The sequence below is a fragment of the Antennarius striatus genome, chromosome 21, assembly GCF_040054535.1.
Source record: "Antennarius striatus isolate MH-2024 chromosome 21, ASM4005453v1, whole genome shotgun sequence".
NCBI lineage: Eukaryota > Metazoa > Chordata > Actinopteri > Lophiiformes > Antennariidae > Antennarius > Antennarius striatus.
This window is the reverse complement of record NC_090796.1, coordinates 1,151,038-1,164,583: the sequence shown is the minus strand read 5'-3', so window position 1 is coordinate 1,164,583 and position 13,546 is coordinate 1,151,038. Positions and strand designations below refer to the sequence as shown.

At 40.9% G+C, this 13,546-nt stretch overlaps 1 protein-coding gene across 4 annotated transcripts in view; it reads right to left on the bottom strand.

Moving 5' to 3' along the window:
• The window catches only part of shisa6 (shisa family member 6), a 62,553-nt gene that overhangs the window by 27,503 nt on the left and 21,504 nt on the right, over window positions 1–13,546 (bottom strand). The gene's annotated exons all lie outside the window — the stretch shown is intronic.

Below are 13,546 nucleotides of genomic sequence, written 5' to 3'. Positions count from 1 at the left end.
ATTATTTCACAACTTCATAACTGTTTAGGACTAAAAAGAGTAAAATAATATATTATTTTCATCAAAGCCTGGAGGTCATTAAAAAAAAAAAAAGTTTTAGAAATAAAGATGTAATAGTTTTTTCCACTTTTTCTTTTCACTCAATAGTTTTCTTTCCTTTAATTCATATATTCTCCTGTGGACACTGAACCCAGCTAAAAGAACCTTCCCAACACACATTTTTGTGAGCTGCACCCTCATTATTTTTCTTTGGTGCTGACATTTAGTCATGCCTCACCCATCGCGTCCAATGCGGTACAAATGTTCGGGCTTTTGCCAGTTTTCACTTGGCTTCTTCTGCATCTATCCGCAATATCCACAGTAACATCTGTCTCTTCATTAAGTTTTGACTGTTTTTTATTCAAGAAAGCACTCATTTGGTCCATTTTAGTAAGGCTGAATCCCTCAGGTGAGTCTCGTGACGAGAAAACTCGAGTGAGATCTAAACATAACGGGGATTTCCAGGTTCGAAATGTATGCGGAGAAATGGATAAATTGTGAATGTTTTTGTTGAATAGAAGTTCGTTTCCCCCCAATATTGATTTTTTTTTTATTGTAGGTATTTAAAGCTTGTGTCCCAGGGACGCACGTTATCTGATGATTGTGTGTCCCTGTCAAAAAATGTGCATCAAAGATGCAGGGATGTGCCTTTTGCTTCTATATCATAATTTTATTATTAAATATTCGATATAAAAATACTATACAGAAGTACCTCGATATACGAACTGTTTCACATGCAACTTATTGCGATACTACCCGTCACTGTCCATATCTTTGTTGGAAAATCCATGCCTCGGGTCACCGCTGCTAGTTGGTGGATGGATACAACATCAGCTGAGACCGGATCTACTTCTTCACCAGTTTTGGCGGATGGATACAATTATATGGGAAATAAATCATTTTCCCTTCTTTGTTCGGGACCTTTTTGTTTCCAGCTGTTTTCCTGTAACAATGGAGCTCCACACATTAAATGAGTCAGGAATCGACTCGTCAGTGTTGGCATGACAACAACTGGACCAAATATGTGGAAGCACAACCTCAGCTGTTCGTCATAAGGGGTGGGCGTGATTTCTTTTGAAGTAAAACAGTCAGTATTTAAACACAGGGAACTTATTTGTGATTGAAAAAGAAAAAGCATACTTCAGTTAGCTCATGTGTTGGGTAACACAAAAAAACACCCCCACAGGAAGTGAGGGATCAGGTCTGGAAGAAAGGCCCACCAGTCAGCCCCCATCTCCAGCCACTCATTAAAACACACCACGAAGTGGGTTTCCTCTGGTCCCCTCCTGGTGGGACGTCTCCCATCTGAGGCTGATGCGTCTCCTCCAGACTCACAGGAGGACCTCGTAGGTCTGAATGAGACGCAGAGGAAAGAGCAGTGATGCTCTCTGACACCCACAGAATGAGAATGTCGGGGGGGGGGGGACAATCACCTCAGTGTCTACTTTGACCTTTAAGTTTTGAATTTCAAAACGTGCATTTCTGTCTCATCCGTCACCCCAAATGTTGATTTCCTTCAATCAGCGCCCGACTGGCGGGTGTGTGTGTGTGGGGGGGGGGGGCGCTCAGTTTCTGGCTTTCCTAATCACGGTACATTAGCATATTAACAAAACTGTGTCTGATTCTGTACCTGTGACAAAACACTGTGCAGTATTATGTAGAGCACTGAGTGTGTTGCTTATTTCACACCCCCACCCCTCACCCTACACACACACACACACACACATCACCGCTCCCCTGCTGGGTGTGTTGGATTGCTATCAGTCCCTGAGAAAGCTGCTTACATAACCAGGCTTCCAGCACCAGCCCACATAAGCCTCCATATTAGATGATAGCATCTTAAATGGTTCTTTGACAATGTTGCATCTCACTTGCAGTTTACAAAGACAAGTTCACTAATGAGTGTGTGTGTGTGTGTGTGTGTGTGTGTGTGTGTGTGTGTGTGTGTGTGTGTGTGTGTGTGTGTGTGTGTGTGTGTGTGTGTGTGTGCGTGCGTGCGCCTGAGAGCAAAAAGATGTGAAATCAGATGCATGCAGGAGAGGGATGTTTTTGGATCGGTCGGGAGCAAACGTATCTGCCACCCTTTGTGTTTATGCTTCTTTAAAATCTATTATCTTTGGCTTGAAAGGGGGAAAAAAAGTAATATCGTATAATGCCGAACAAATTCATGGATAAAGCGTGAGAGACGACTGACTAAAGAGCACAATGTCACCAGAGTTTACCGGTATTCTCTCAGGGCAGGAGAAAAGCTTTCTTCATTAACTCTCCATCTCATCCAGCAACCCCCCCAAAGGGCAGATAGAGCCGGGTTGAGCAGAGCAGGGAATGATTAGGAGACGGAGTGAGAGCAACCATTCCATGAGGAAGAGGAGAGTCTTATTTCAGTGCTTCACACACTGCAGGATGATCAAAGTAGAAAATGCTGTTTTAATACCAAGAAGGATATCTGGTCTGTCCACCGGGTCACATGGAGAACTCTGCTGCAGGTCGGGGGGACACGAGGAGGGACACTGCGGCTCCACAGTGGACTTAGTATTCATTATTTGCTAAGCGCTGGTGTACAGCTAACCTTTCAGACCCCATTTAGATGTTGTGACCTTTGCTTAAATTATAAGTCATATCCTCGTGGTTCATCCCCAGCAGGGCGCCAGCATTAAATACAATACTTTGACACGGACATGTGAGGAGATTTATAGGCTCCATTAGTCATTTAATTGTTTTTAATTGCTCAGTTTCTGTCTATTAAATTTGCCTTTTGAGTCGCCACATGCTGCAATATCTGAATGTGACTCTCCAAGGATGACCGGAGAGAAGCTTCCATCTTTCTGGTGACATAAGGCGGCGTTCACACACAAGTCTTCTGATCTGCACCTTAATTATCAAGGCACAACATATCAACCAGACCATGTCAGAATAACTGGAATGTGCTTCTCTTCCTATAGCAGAGAGTAAATGAGCTGTCTTTTCTTTTGAACACATCTCAGTAGCGTTCCTCTGTTTCTCTGCTGACTTTGTTCAAAAATGACTTCTACAGTGGAGAAATCTGACGACACCAGGAGTGTGTTTTAGTTGAGGTGAACTGCGGTCCTTTGTCAGATGACTTCAGGATCGTAGGATCGTGAAATAAAGTCGATAGATCTGCACAATGTGAGTAACTCTTCACCAAGATTCCTAAAAGCCAACATCAGATTGCTGTTTTATGCTGAAAAAGCATGTAAATGCAGTAATTGAATTGTTTTTCTTGCTTGTGTCAGGAAGCAAAGACAGTTAAATTAAACGGAAGCTGAGAGGAAGAGACGGTTCTGTCATAGTCAGCCCATTCAGCTCTACTTAGTTGTTGAGGACTTTGAGAAACAGGGACTGACAAGTTCTAGACAACCGTCAAACATTGGATTAGTTTCATTTGTTAGCATATAAGCAACAATCTTCAGGTTTTTTAATGTAAATAATAAATGTCTTCCAAATGGATTGAGGAGAACAGTTCCAGTGGGAGGAGTCTACATATCTCAATGTGCACCATTAAAAGATCACTTTGCATTGGCTCTTCATCAGTCAAAATTCACATTGAATTGTTTACTGTAAGACCTCAAGAAAAAAACCCTCCTTAACTTGTTTAACCAATCAGCAGTGTTATATAGGAATATCATGAAGGAAGTGACTGCTAATCAATCAGGTTACGTGGTATTGATTGTTCCATGGAGATCATCTGCGACTATAGTCTAATCTCAATATCAAACCATTTCATTTCTCAATATTTTCACTATGATGTTTGTAAAAGACCTCAGGACCAAGTGGAAATATTTCAGATTTCATGTTGAACATGTTGAGTAACCGCTGAATGCAAAGGAACACAATCAACTTTTTGGCTCAATCACAGGAATCAATGCAAAAAGTCTTCACACTTTCCTTCACTCGCCGTCAAGGGGGCAAGAAAACATTAGTTTAATTAATGATTCCATCCATCCATCCACAGGGTTTCAATATTTAAAAAAGAAACGAGCTTAAACGTACAAATTCTAAGTTTAATAGATTAGTTGGACAAACGTCTTGATGAGGCTGATTGAGGTCAAATCTTTACTTCCTCATGTCTGCCTGACATTAAAAACCACAATGAGAGCGATCTGAAGCAGATGAACAGCAACAGGATCACACCTGATGTCAGGCTGTGCAGCAGCAATGAGCGCTGAGGCGTGAACGGTCCCAGGAACAACTCTCCCTGTCCTGACAGCGCATGCATATTTACAAGCGAGTGAGCAACACACACACACACACACACACACACACACACACACACACACACACACACACACACACACACCTGCACATTCATCCATACATTACTCCTCCACTCCTCCATTCAGCAGCACAATCAGGCGCAGCGGGGGCTTCAGGCTCCAATCATTACAGCGAGTTAATTCTAAACTCATTAACAATAGAGACTCAGCAATGGTGTGCACAAAAGCAGGAGGTGTGGGTGGACTGTCTTCACAAAGGAGGAAAAAAAGGCACGAGTTTTTCATAATCAACTGTCAGTCATTTGCTAAGATAAAGGCTTCTTTAAGTCTGCATAGGGGACAGTAGCTCACAGTTGCAATTTAATTACAATTTTGCTGGAGTTTTACAAAAGAAACATAAGTATGCAGTGTCATGACTACGGAGGATTGGCTTCATGAATAGAAATGTGTTTCTACAAAAGACAGAGGAGAGCTGAATTAAAGCAGTGACATATTCATTGAAAGTTATGGTTTTTCCTCCTCCTCTGACCTCCTGGTTGGATAAAGAATAAAAAGACAAAGGAAGTGAATGAATATTAACCAGTCTCCGATGGACTGGGAAAATCTTTTTTGACCTTTCATGGCCTTTAGTATTTTTTTTTTCAAGAGCTCCCACTTTGTTTAATTCCTGGTAATTTTTCAGTTGTCATTTAAAAAAAACAAGAAGTCATTTTTAAGCACTGGAAATTAAAATTAATCCACACGGGAATGTCATATTAATAAACGTGAAAGGACATTGATATCTGCACACCGCTGCAGCCTGGGGCAGAAAAAATCAACAGCACTTGACAAGGTGTGCACATTTAGCTTCAGCAACGAGGTGTGAGTAAGACAAATCTGAATATTGATCGAGTCCATCTAATCCACCTCTGTTCCTATTGATGTGTCAATCATCCTGCTGAATCTAGTAAAGCGTATCAGTCTCATTAACAGAATAGTGGCCCAAGGACACTGCTCTTCTCTGTCATGTTGTAATTGCTGTTGGCGCTGCATGCCGTGACTCATGGTAATGACTTAATGAAGTCATTGAGATTTAGTGAGCAGCCACAGGCTGCAGACTCCCTACCGAGAATAGTGCACCATTCAATATGGCTTTATTAACATTTCACAAAAGTGCCAGTAGTCACATCAGTCGCACTGATCACAGCAATTGTGATTAATTTTGTTGCTTGCCAGATCAGACCGGAGGGAGCTGGTTTTATGGCACCATATGTACGCATTTTAATATTTCATCATGATTGGATCTCACAGCTAAATAAACCTTTTGCTTTTTATGTGTGTGTGCTTTTTGATGTTACCGTTCACATACACCTCACTAGTCTGTGTACTAGTGCTCTGAACACACTGGTGAGGTTATATGTTGTGTTCTTCTGAAGGAAGGAATCAGATTAAGAAGGTTTAATGTGGTTTTCTAGCAGCAAGACAACGTGTTAGCCCACATTACTGATATGAGATGTATCGGCCTAAATCAGCTTAAATTGCCATTATAGACATGTTAGCATGTGTATAATGTATAATGTATAATGGCATGTTTTTTAAATTCTTGTGACTCTACAGCTGCTAGGCTTTCAAAGTAGGAAAATAATACCATCTAGTGAAGGTTTGTGAGTCACTATCAGGATAAAGAAAATGAACAAATATGTTTAAGAAGCAAACATGTGGGAATTTGATCAAATAAAACAAGTTAATTGCATCTGAAGTCAATGGAACACTCAACTAAACTGTTCCAAAAACTATCTGCTCTTAGCTCATGAACTACTACTGAACTACTGTGAGAAACCTTTTTTTTTTATAAGTGTTAATTAAAATATGCTTTTTCTTGCGTTGTATGTCAATTGAAAAAGTGTCACTCAATCCACATAAAAAGATTCAGGTATACAAAGCAGGTCAAGGTTTAGTGCGAGTGTATTCATGTATCGAGACATTTTTTTATGGGTATGGGCTAATTTGCTGAAGCTGTGTGTGATCATTACCCTACGTGAGCAACTCAGAAGATGAGTCTCCGTGCGAGACAGAGGAGATATCCAACAACGCCTTTCTTCTATTTAATTAAGTAATGATCCTTGTTGAATGAAAACCAGAATGATGCAGCAACAATTTCAGAATGACAAATATTGTATTTATTGGATGTGCAAAAAACATTTCTCCTCTTCTGAATACGTTTGGGTCAAGGACCCTTGAAAGACGCTGCCGTCTACAGTATTTATTCCAACTCTGTCACCGTTTTACAAACATAGATCTCTTTATGCAATATTTTATACCACCTTTTTGGACTATAAAATGAGAGACACTTTGAAGAAAAGGGCAGGAACCGACCCGGCTCCAAGGTGATGGGACTGAGGACTCCTGTGGTTGCAGAGGAAAAACGTATTACTTCCGTTCCCCTTCATGATGCTAAAGGGCTGGTGAGGTGAGGACACCTGCTTGTAGCCACAAGCATGAACGCAACTCATCCGACTCTCTGATAAATAGTTTTTTGATGGTGCAAGAGGCATTATTTTTTTATTCCAACATTACCCTGTTGGTAGCAAAAAACGGAATATGACTGAAGTGGAAAATAACTGCGTATAAATTGGTGAAGTATCGAAATTATGGACTTGAGTAAAGCAAGAAATATTTACAGAAGATTCAGAAACGTGCAGCACACACACACACACACACAAATGCATGCAATACAATCAGTCTTTGTATGAGCGTATTTAATTATTACATTGTGCAGCTCCAGGGTCAACCTGCTTCCTCTGCCGTGTTATAAACGTGTTATATTTCACGTTGGCATGAGTTTGGAATGAGTCAAATGAGAGTCAGATTGATAGATGGAGGCTCTGTAGAGATGATACATTTCCCCTGTGATTGCTTTTAAAGCCATTACTCACAGCACAGGGTGATTAGCAGGACGGCGGCTGACACCTCTGCTCGGGCCCGTCTCATAGGAGGGTCCGGTTACCTCTGCGACAACACTGATCTCTGATTGGCAGACTCAATCAATGAGCCAAAAATAATGGATTATGTGCATTCCTATCAATCAGCTTTGCCAGGGGAATGGGAGTCATGAAGGACAGATAGCAGTCAGGCTATTTATGAGGAGGCTGGGGACTTTTACAAATATCACTCACATTCTGGAAGTCTCCTGGAAGTCATTGTGTTACCTGACAAAGGTAATTTGGGAGGAATATGTCAGTGCCGACCTTGACTTCATCCCTGTTTGTGATCAGACAGAGCAGACATAGAGATCAACCCTGTAAAGATTTGGGATACTGAGGATTTGTCAAGAACATGACATTTAACACATGAAAATTTCTATGAAATTATTATTGATACTGATACTAGAGCCAAGTTTTCATGGTGTCAGAGGATCAGTGCTGTTTGGTGTGATGGCATGATGGAGACAATGAGATGCTCTGCTGGAACCTTTAATAGAGTCCTTTAATACCTTATTAAAATTCTAAAATGTTGTGAAGTTTCATAAAACATGACGTGGTTTTGGTTATCTTTGGTGTGAAGAAAGAAAGAGATTTTCAAATTATTACCTCAACACCATTTGGCAGGACTGTATCAACAGGAGTTCAACACTGGCATAGTTTGAAATGATCAGATTCCAAAAGTCCAACAACAAAACTTTATAAAACATTCTCCAACATAAGAACGTCACTCACACACGCATATGAAATAAATAGCTCTAACCATCCATACCATGTTGGATGGTGCTGAAATAGAACAACAATGTATTTTTGGTTTGGATAGATCAAACTCAAGTAGAGCAAATTTATTGACATGATTAAAAGGTTTATTAAATGATGGGGATTTAGGGTACAGACTGTTTATTCTTCATAAACAATTGTATATCCTTCAGTTCTTTTTTTATTTTTTATTTTTAATCAAATACTCCTTTGAAACCTACTGGTTTTAAATCTCTTCAGTGGACAAGACATTTTTTAGGAACACTCTCAGAAACAGGCCTTATTGGTTGATCCAATTTCTCCACCTAACAACTAGTTGGGACATGAAGTCTGTCAGGTGACTTCACTGTACATGGATCATTATAAAATTCCATTCTGTGTCCTAACAGCACACGTTGTGGGTTCTGAGATCTTTTCAGGGCATTAATTAAAAAGCAGATAGTATAACGTCAGCATAGCCGTAAAACCACCAAGGTCTCCACAATCAGTTGTAGCTAAAAGGCTAATGAGCTAACTAAAATACTTCTAGTCAATGAGCCGCCAGCACCATGAATATGATCCTGTGGAAACACTTTCCATATTTTACTAAATTTCCCAGGAGGTTCTGTGGCAGCTGCATGGCTGATTCCTCCTGGTTTAATTTAATATCTTCATGCCTCCCCAGATTGCTGTGTCTGCCAAATGAACCATGTTGGTCTTGGGAGAGCTGAAGAAAGGAACAATGAAAACGTCAGGGGTTTGGGCCAAAATCAGGTCTGACTGCGTTCCAGAGGATGGAATAGAATGCCTTCAACTCCTCACACTGCTTAGACGGGTAGAAGCACTCAGAAGTAATTCTAGAAATAACTCAACCTCTAGCAAGCAAATATTGACTCACTTACGCATTTAATTCTATGGGAACGGCCTATTCTGGGTGATGTAAGGACCAAATACTAATTAACAGAGTTTACTAATTAATGTTTGAGGCGTTTAATAATGCAGAAGTCACTTTCTGCACTGCCCATGAGTATAATTTCCTAACCCTACCTCTTGGAACATAAAGGGAGTATCTGAATGATATTGTTCTCTGGTGTACAAAATAGAGCCATGGGGTGATTTGAGCTCCTCACCCAGGGAATGAAGACAGGCAAGAATTTTATTACTTCTCAGGAGATGAACTGCAAAATAGTTCTGAGCTGTTTAGAGCGAAGCTGATGCAATATTGATGGCGCTGGTCAGACTGCCACAGACAATGCTCTGCGTAGACGGATCGATGCCACATCAGGGGAATAGAGGCAGTTTAGTGAAAGGAGCACAACCAAAGTGGAGGCCGGCCTACTTTGTGCGGTTTATAATGGACAGAAACTATTCATGATGGAATACAACAAAAAGCCTGACTGCGTGTCCTCAGGAGCCAAAAAAAGCTTCTAAACCAGTAGACACGGTTGACACAGCTTCTATTCATCCACCAGCAATGGGCGACCACGCTGTATCTCCCATCAGTGTCATGTCGCTGCTACCCATGCATGGTTTGCCCACAATAAGCTGACTACCATAATTAAAGGAGTGAGCATGCAGACATGGGTTTGGCTGGCAGAGTGTTGTACCGCGGATACAGGAACATTTTTTTAAACCAACACCTTCAGCGCTCCGCTGTCAGCCTTTGCGGTTCATTGCCCACGGTTGCAGGAGTCAATTCTCTCTCTGGTCCTTTTGTGCTTTTCCACAACCAACTCAGAGAAGACTGGTTGAAAATTGCTTAGGTAAAAGGAGTGCACTTTGCTCTTAAATTTTAGATTTCTACTGCAATGGAATTAGCTTCAACAGAGGATTTCCACTAATTTCTGCTGATATAGAGTCTGAAAAGAGATTTAAGGGGGTCTAAGTGATGGTGGTCCCTGCCTAACATTGTAAATCTTTGTTTGTGACTTACGCGTTCTCCCTACGTGAGTTCTGTCCAGGTTCTTGCTGCATCAGAGGTCACATGGTGCCTCTCAAGGGCCTGGAGGTGTGAAAGGTTTATTTGTGAGTCCATGTAGCATCGTGACAAACGGCACAATGTCAGCTGGGATGGATGGATGATGAAGAATGCAGCTTTGCAGAATGTGTCTGCTTGGATGATGTCAAAGTAAAGAATAAATTCAGACATGGAACATGTTGTGATTGTCTTTTAATTTCCCTTTTGGTATCACTAAAGTGCATTAAATAAAATAAATGAATAAAATGTGAGGTCCAACTACGCTGAGGCTCATGTCAAAGGAACCAGCTTCAAAGGGTTCCCTCAGTCTTTTGCCTTTTTACTTCAGTGCGGTTTTCACTGCTTTCACCCTGCATGGTGCATACAGTGAACATAGTTCTACTGCACACACCTATGCCCATCACAGCCGCTGAAGAAGTGGGTGATTTGCCCAAATCAGATGGTGCAGAACAGGAAATGAAACTGCAGCACACGCTCCATCTATTGAGCTTAATATCTGGATTGCAATCTAGGAAAAAACCTAGATATACTGTATATATATGTGTGTGTTTTGGTGGAAAATATATACAAAAATTATATATATATATATATATATATGAAATATATACTGTATTTTTTTTTTCACCCACACATTACTTGTTGGTGTGCTCACGTTTCCCCATTTTTGCCATAGTTTTCATTAACAAAAGTCAACACTGATGGTGAACTGAAAACCTATTTCAGTGCGTCCTGTGCTGAGCGGCTCTTCCAGTGCTTTCTGGGTAGATAAGCCCCCTGGCAACTGGATCGCTGGCTGGCTCGAGCGTACTTGTGTCCAGCTAATGGCATACTTAATCATCTCCTTTAGTGGGATGTATGCAGGATACTGATTACATAGTAGGCTGTATGTTAGTGACTGGAGTTGAACAGGTATTGTGTTAAATGTGGTAACATAATCTATGCTTCAGTCACCTAATCAGCAGGAGCGTGTACACCACTGTGTGTACACTCGTGCCAAATTGTGTGTATCCGCATATGTAGCATCCTCTGTATCTTTATATTGCAAGCCTATACAGGAGATACAGGATATAATATAGCATAATCAGGAATAGAAGTATTTATTATTTATTAGAGCACAAGATATAGTTGCAGACTTTGACAATATTTAATTTTAGTCAGAAACCGAATGAGGATGTTCTGCTCTACTCAGATGTTAATCACATTCATAGAAGCAGAGGCAGGCCTCAACTCACATTCAACTTATGAACATTCGTAGACGTAAACAAACGCACGCCGTCATATCCGACTATTATCCTGAAGTTCTCCTTTCTGCAACAACCCCCATGGGGGCAGCACCACTGCGTTCATGCAGCTCCAACACCCGTCTCCCCCTCTTGTTGTTTGTTGTTGTCTCTGTTAGCATCTCAGAGCGTCAGGCTTCTACCTTGGATTCTTTACTGTTTATCGTGATGATAAAGCAAAGGCTAGTGAGGACAGTGGTCGTGGTGACCATCTCTCTGATGACAACTCTGCCTCTGACCAACAATAACTCCTCCCTCCTCCTCCACTTCATGTTTTCTTCTTCTCAACAATATAAAAACAATGTGTTTTTATTCTTAGTTATTGTACAGTAACATATGTGCAGTTAACGGTTTTCTAGTGATTGCAAGAGTCCAATGTTTCTGGTGGATGGACGTAATATCGAGTGAATGGACGTAAACTTGATTTTTATTTTTCCGTGTTTCTTGTTTGAAAAGCAAAAAATAGAGAACGACTTATCTCCAAACGACCTCTTCCTGTATTTCTAGTAAAATATTATGGAATAGCACTTTCATATTTAGAGAATAGAATTTGAATGACCACAAATGGCAATTAAAGTTGAAATTTAATTTAAAAAAAACGACTAACAAACTACTCGACCAACAACCTCTCGTAATCAATCAATCACATCAACAGACATTTTAAAACAGACAGAAAAACCCAACTGAACCCTCCAAAGCATAAACGACAGCGGTGGGGGAAAACTCCCTCGTTGAGGAAGAAACTCCAGACAGGACCCAGACTCTTTTGGGCAGCCATCCGCCTCGACCAATTGGGTGGAGAAAAAATAAAATAAAGATCAGGACAGGGTAAGAGAAAGAGAGACAGAGTGGCAGATAAGCCAGAGTCAGTGTGAATGTGACCATGTAGTCCTCAACATACAAACAATTGTGTTCATATGTAACATTATCTATAAAATTTCTTAATTACTGAAATTGTCAGATTTTGTCCCACTGTATAACATAAAACATTATTTTATCCGTTTACATTTCCACTTAGTGCCCACACTATCATTAGTCACTGATGCTAACAGTGTGCATAGACATTCGGTACCTCAGACCGTCGCACTGTTAAGTTTATGTTCTGCCAAAGCTAGTTAGCTTTAGCACAATGTATGTTAATTCAAAGCCTGCTGAATTTAGCCTGATTAACCAGAGGCTGTGTAGTTTCTCGTCACTGCTAACTGTAGCTGTTAACATCAAGACTCACTGATAGTCCAGTGATGTCGGCTTTCTGTTTATCACACTGTGGTTACAGAAAAAGTGAAGTACGTCACGGAGACTTAAATCAACTGCTGCCCCCAGCTGGTAAACGGACTGTTAAGTTGTTAGAAGTGATGGGATTTTTATTATTAGTGGCAGCCTACAGCAGTATTGTGACAATTTAAATTCAATACCTACATCATTAGTGGAACAAAATATTCACCCCTCCTCCCCCGGAACACAATCATGTCGAAGTAATCTTATTGTCAAATTCTTGTATTTAATGATTTATTATTATTATTTTGACGAAAATATGAGAACAAGGTATTTAGACACACAGATATGTTTCACAGAGAGGCCCACAGACTGATGGAGGGGATGACACGGAATCTTATGTTTTTTGTCAGCATACCGATGCTTCAATTCTGCCATATGTGTCTGAGAGAAGTACTCCCTTCAGCTCACTCTTTCTCTTTCTTCTGCTCATCCTCGGGGATCTCCACCACCACTTCTGTCATCTGAGGCATGCAAGCTGGGAGTCTTTTCTCCACAGCATCCTCCCCTGGTTTGTGTCACCAACCACTGTCTAAGTGTCTCAGCTGACTCCCCATCTCCCCGTGGCTCTGCTAGCTCTGCAGAGCGCCGTGCCAAATGTGAGGTAATTAAGACACAGAAAGCGCCTCCACTCAGTTGGGAAGTGGATTGAAAGGCTCATATCTGTCAGAAGCGGCAGCATGCTGCTAATTTTGCCTGATTTGAAAGCGCTTGGAGGGTGTGCCAATTACTATGTGCATATAGTATAGGCTGTGGCATGTGTCTTGCATGGCAGGAGTGCTCAGTTGTTTGGGGAGACGAAAAGTTTATTTGCGTCTTGCCAGAAAGCAATGAGCTACTCGTGCACTGCATGCAGGCTACAGTTAGACATTCAGCTTTCATCACATAATGTAATATTCAACTCGGAATATAAATCAGATTAACAGCCAGTTCTGATTAGATTTTATTGCACATTAGATGTCAGTTTATCCACATCTGATACCACTGAATTTTCTCATTGGAAACAGTAACATGAAAAGGTCTGCAATCATACTGAGAAAT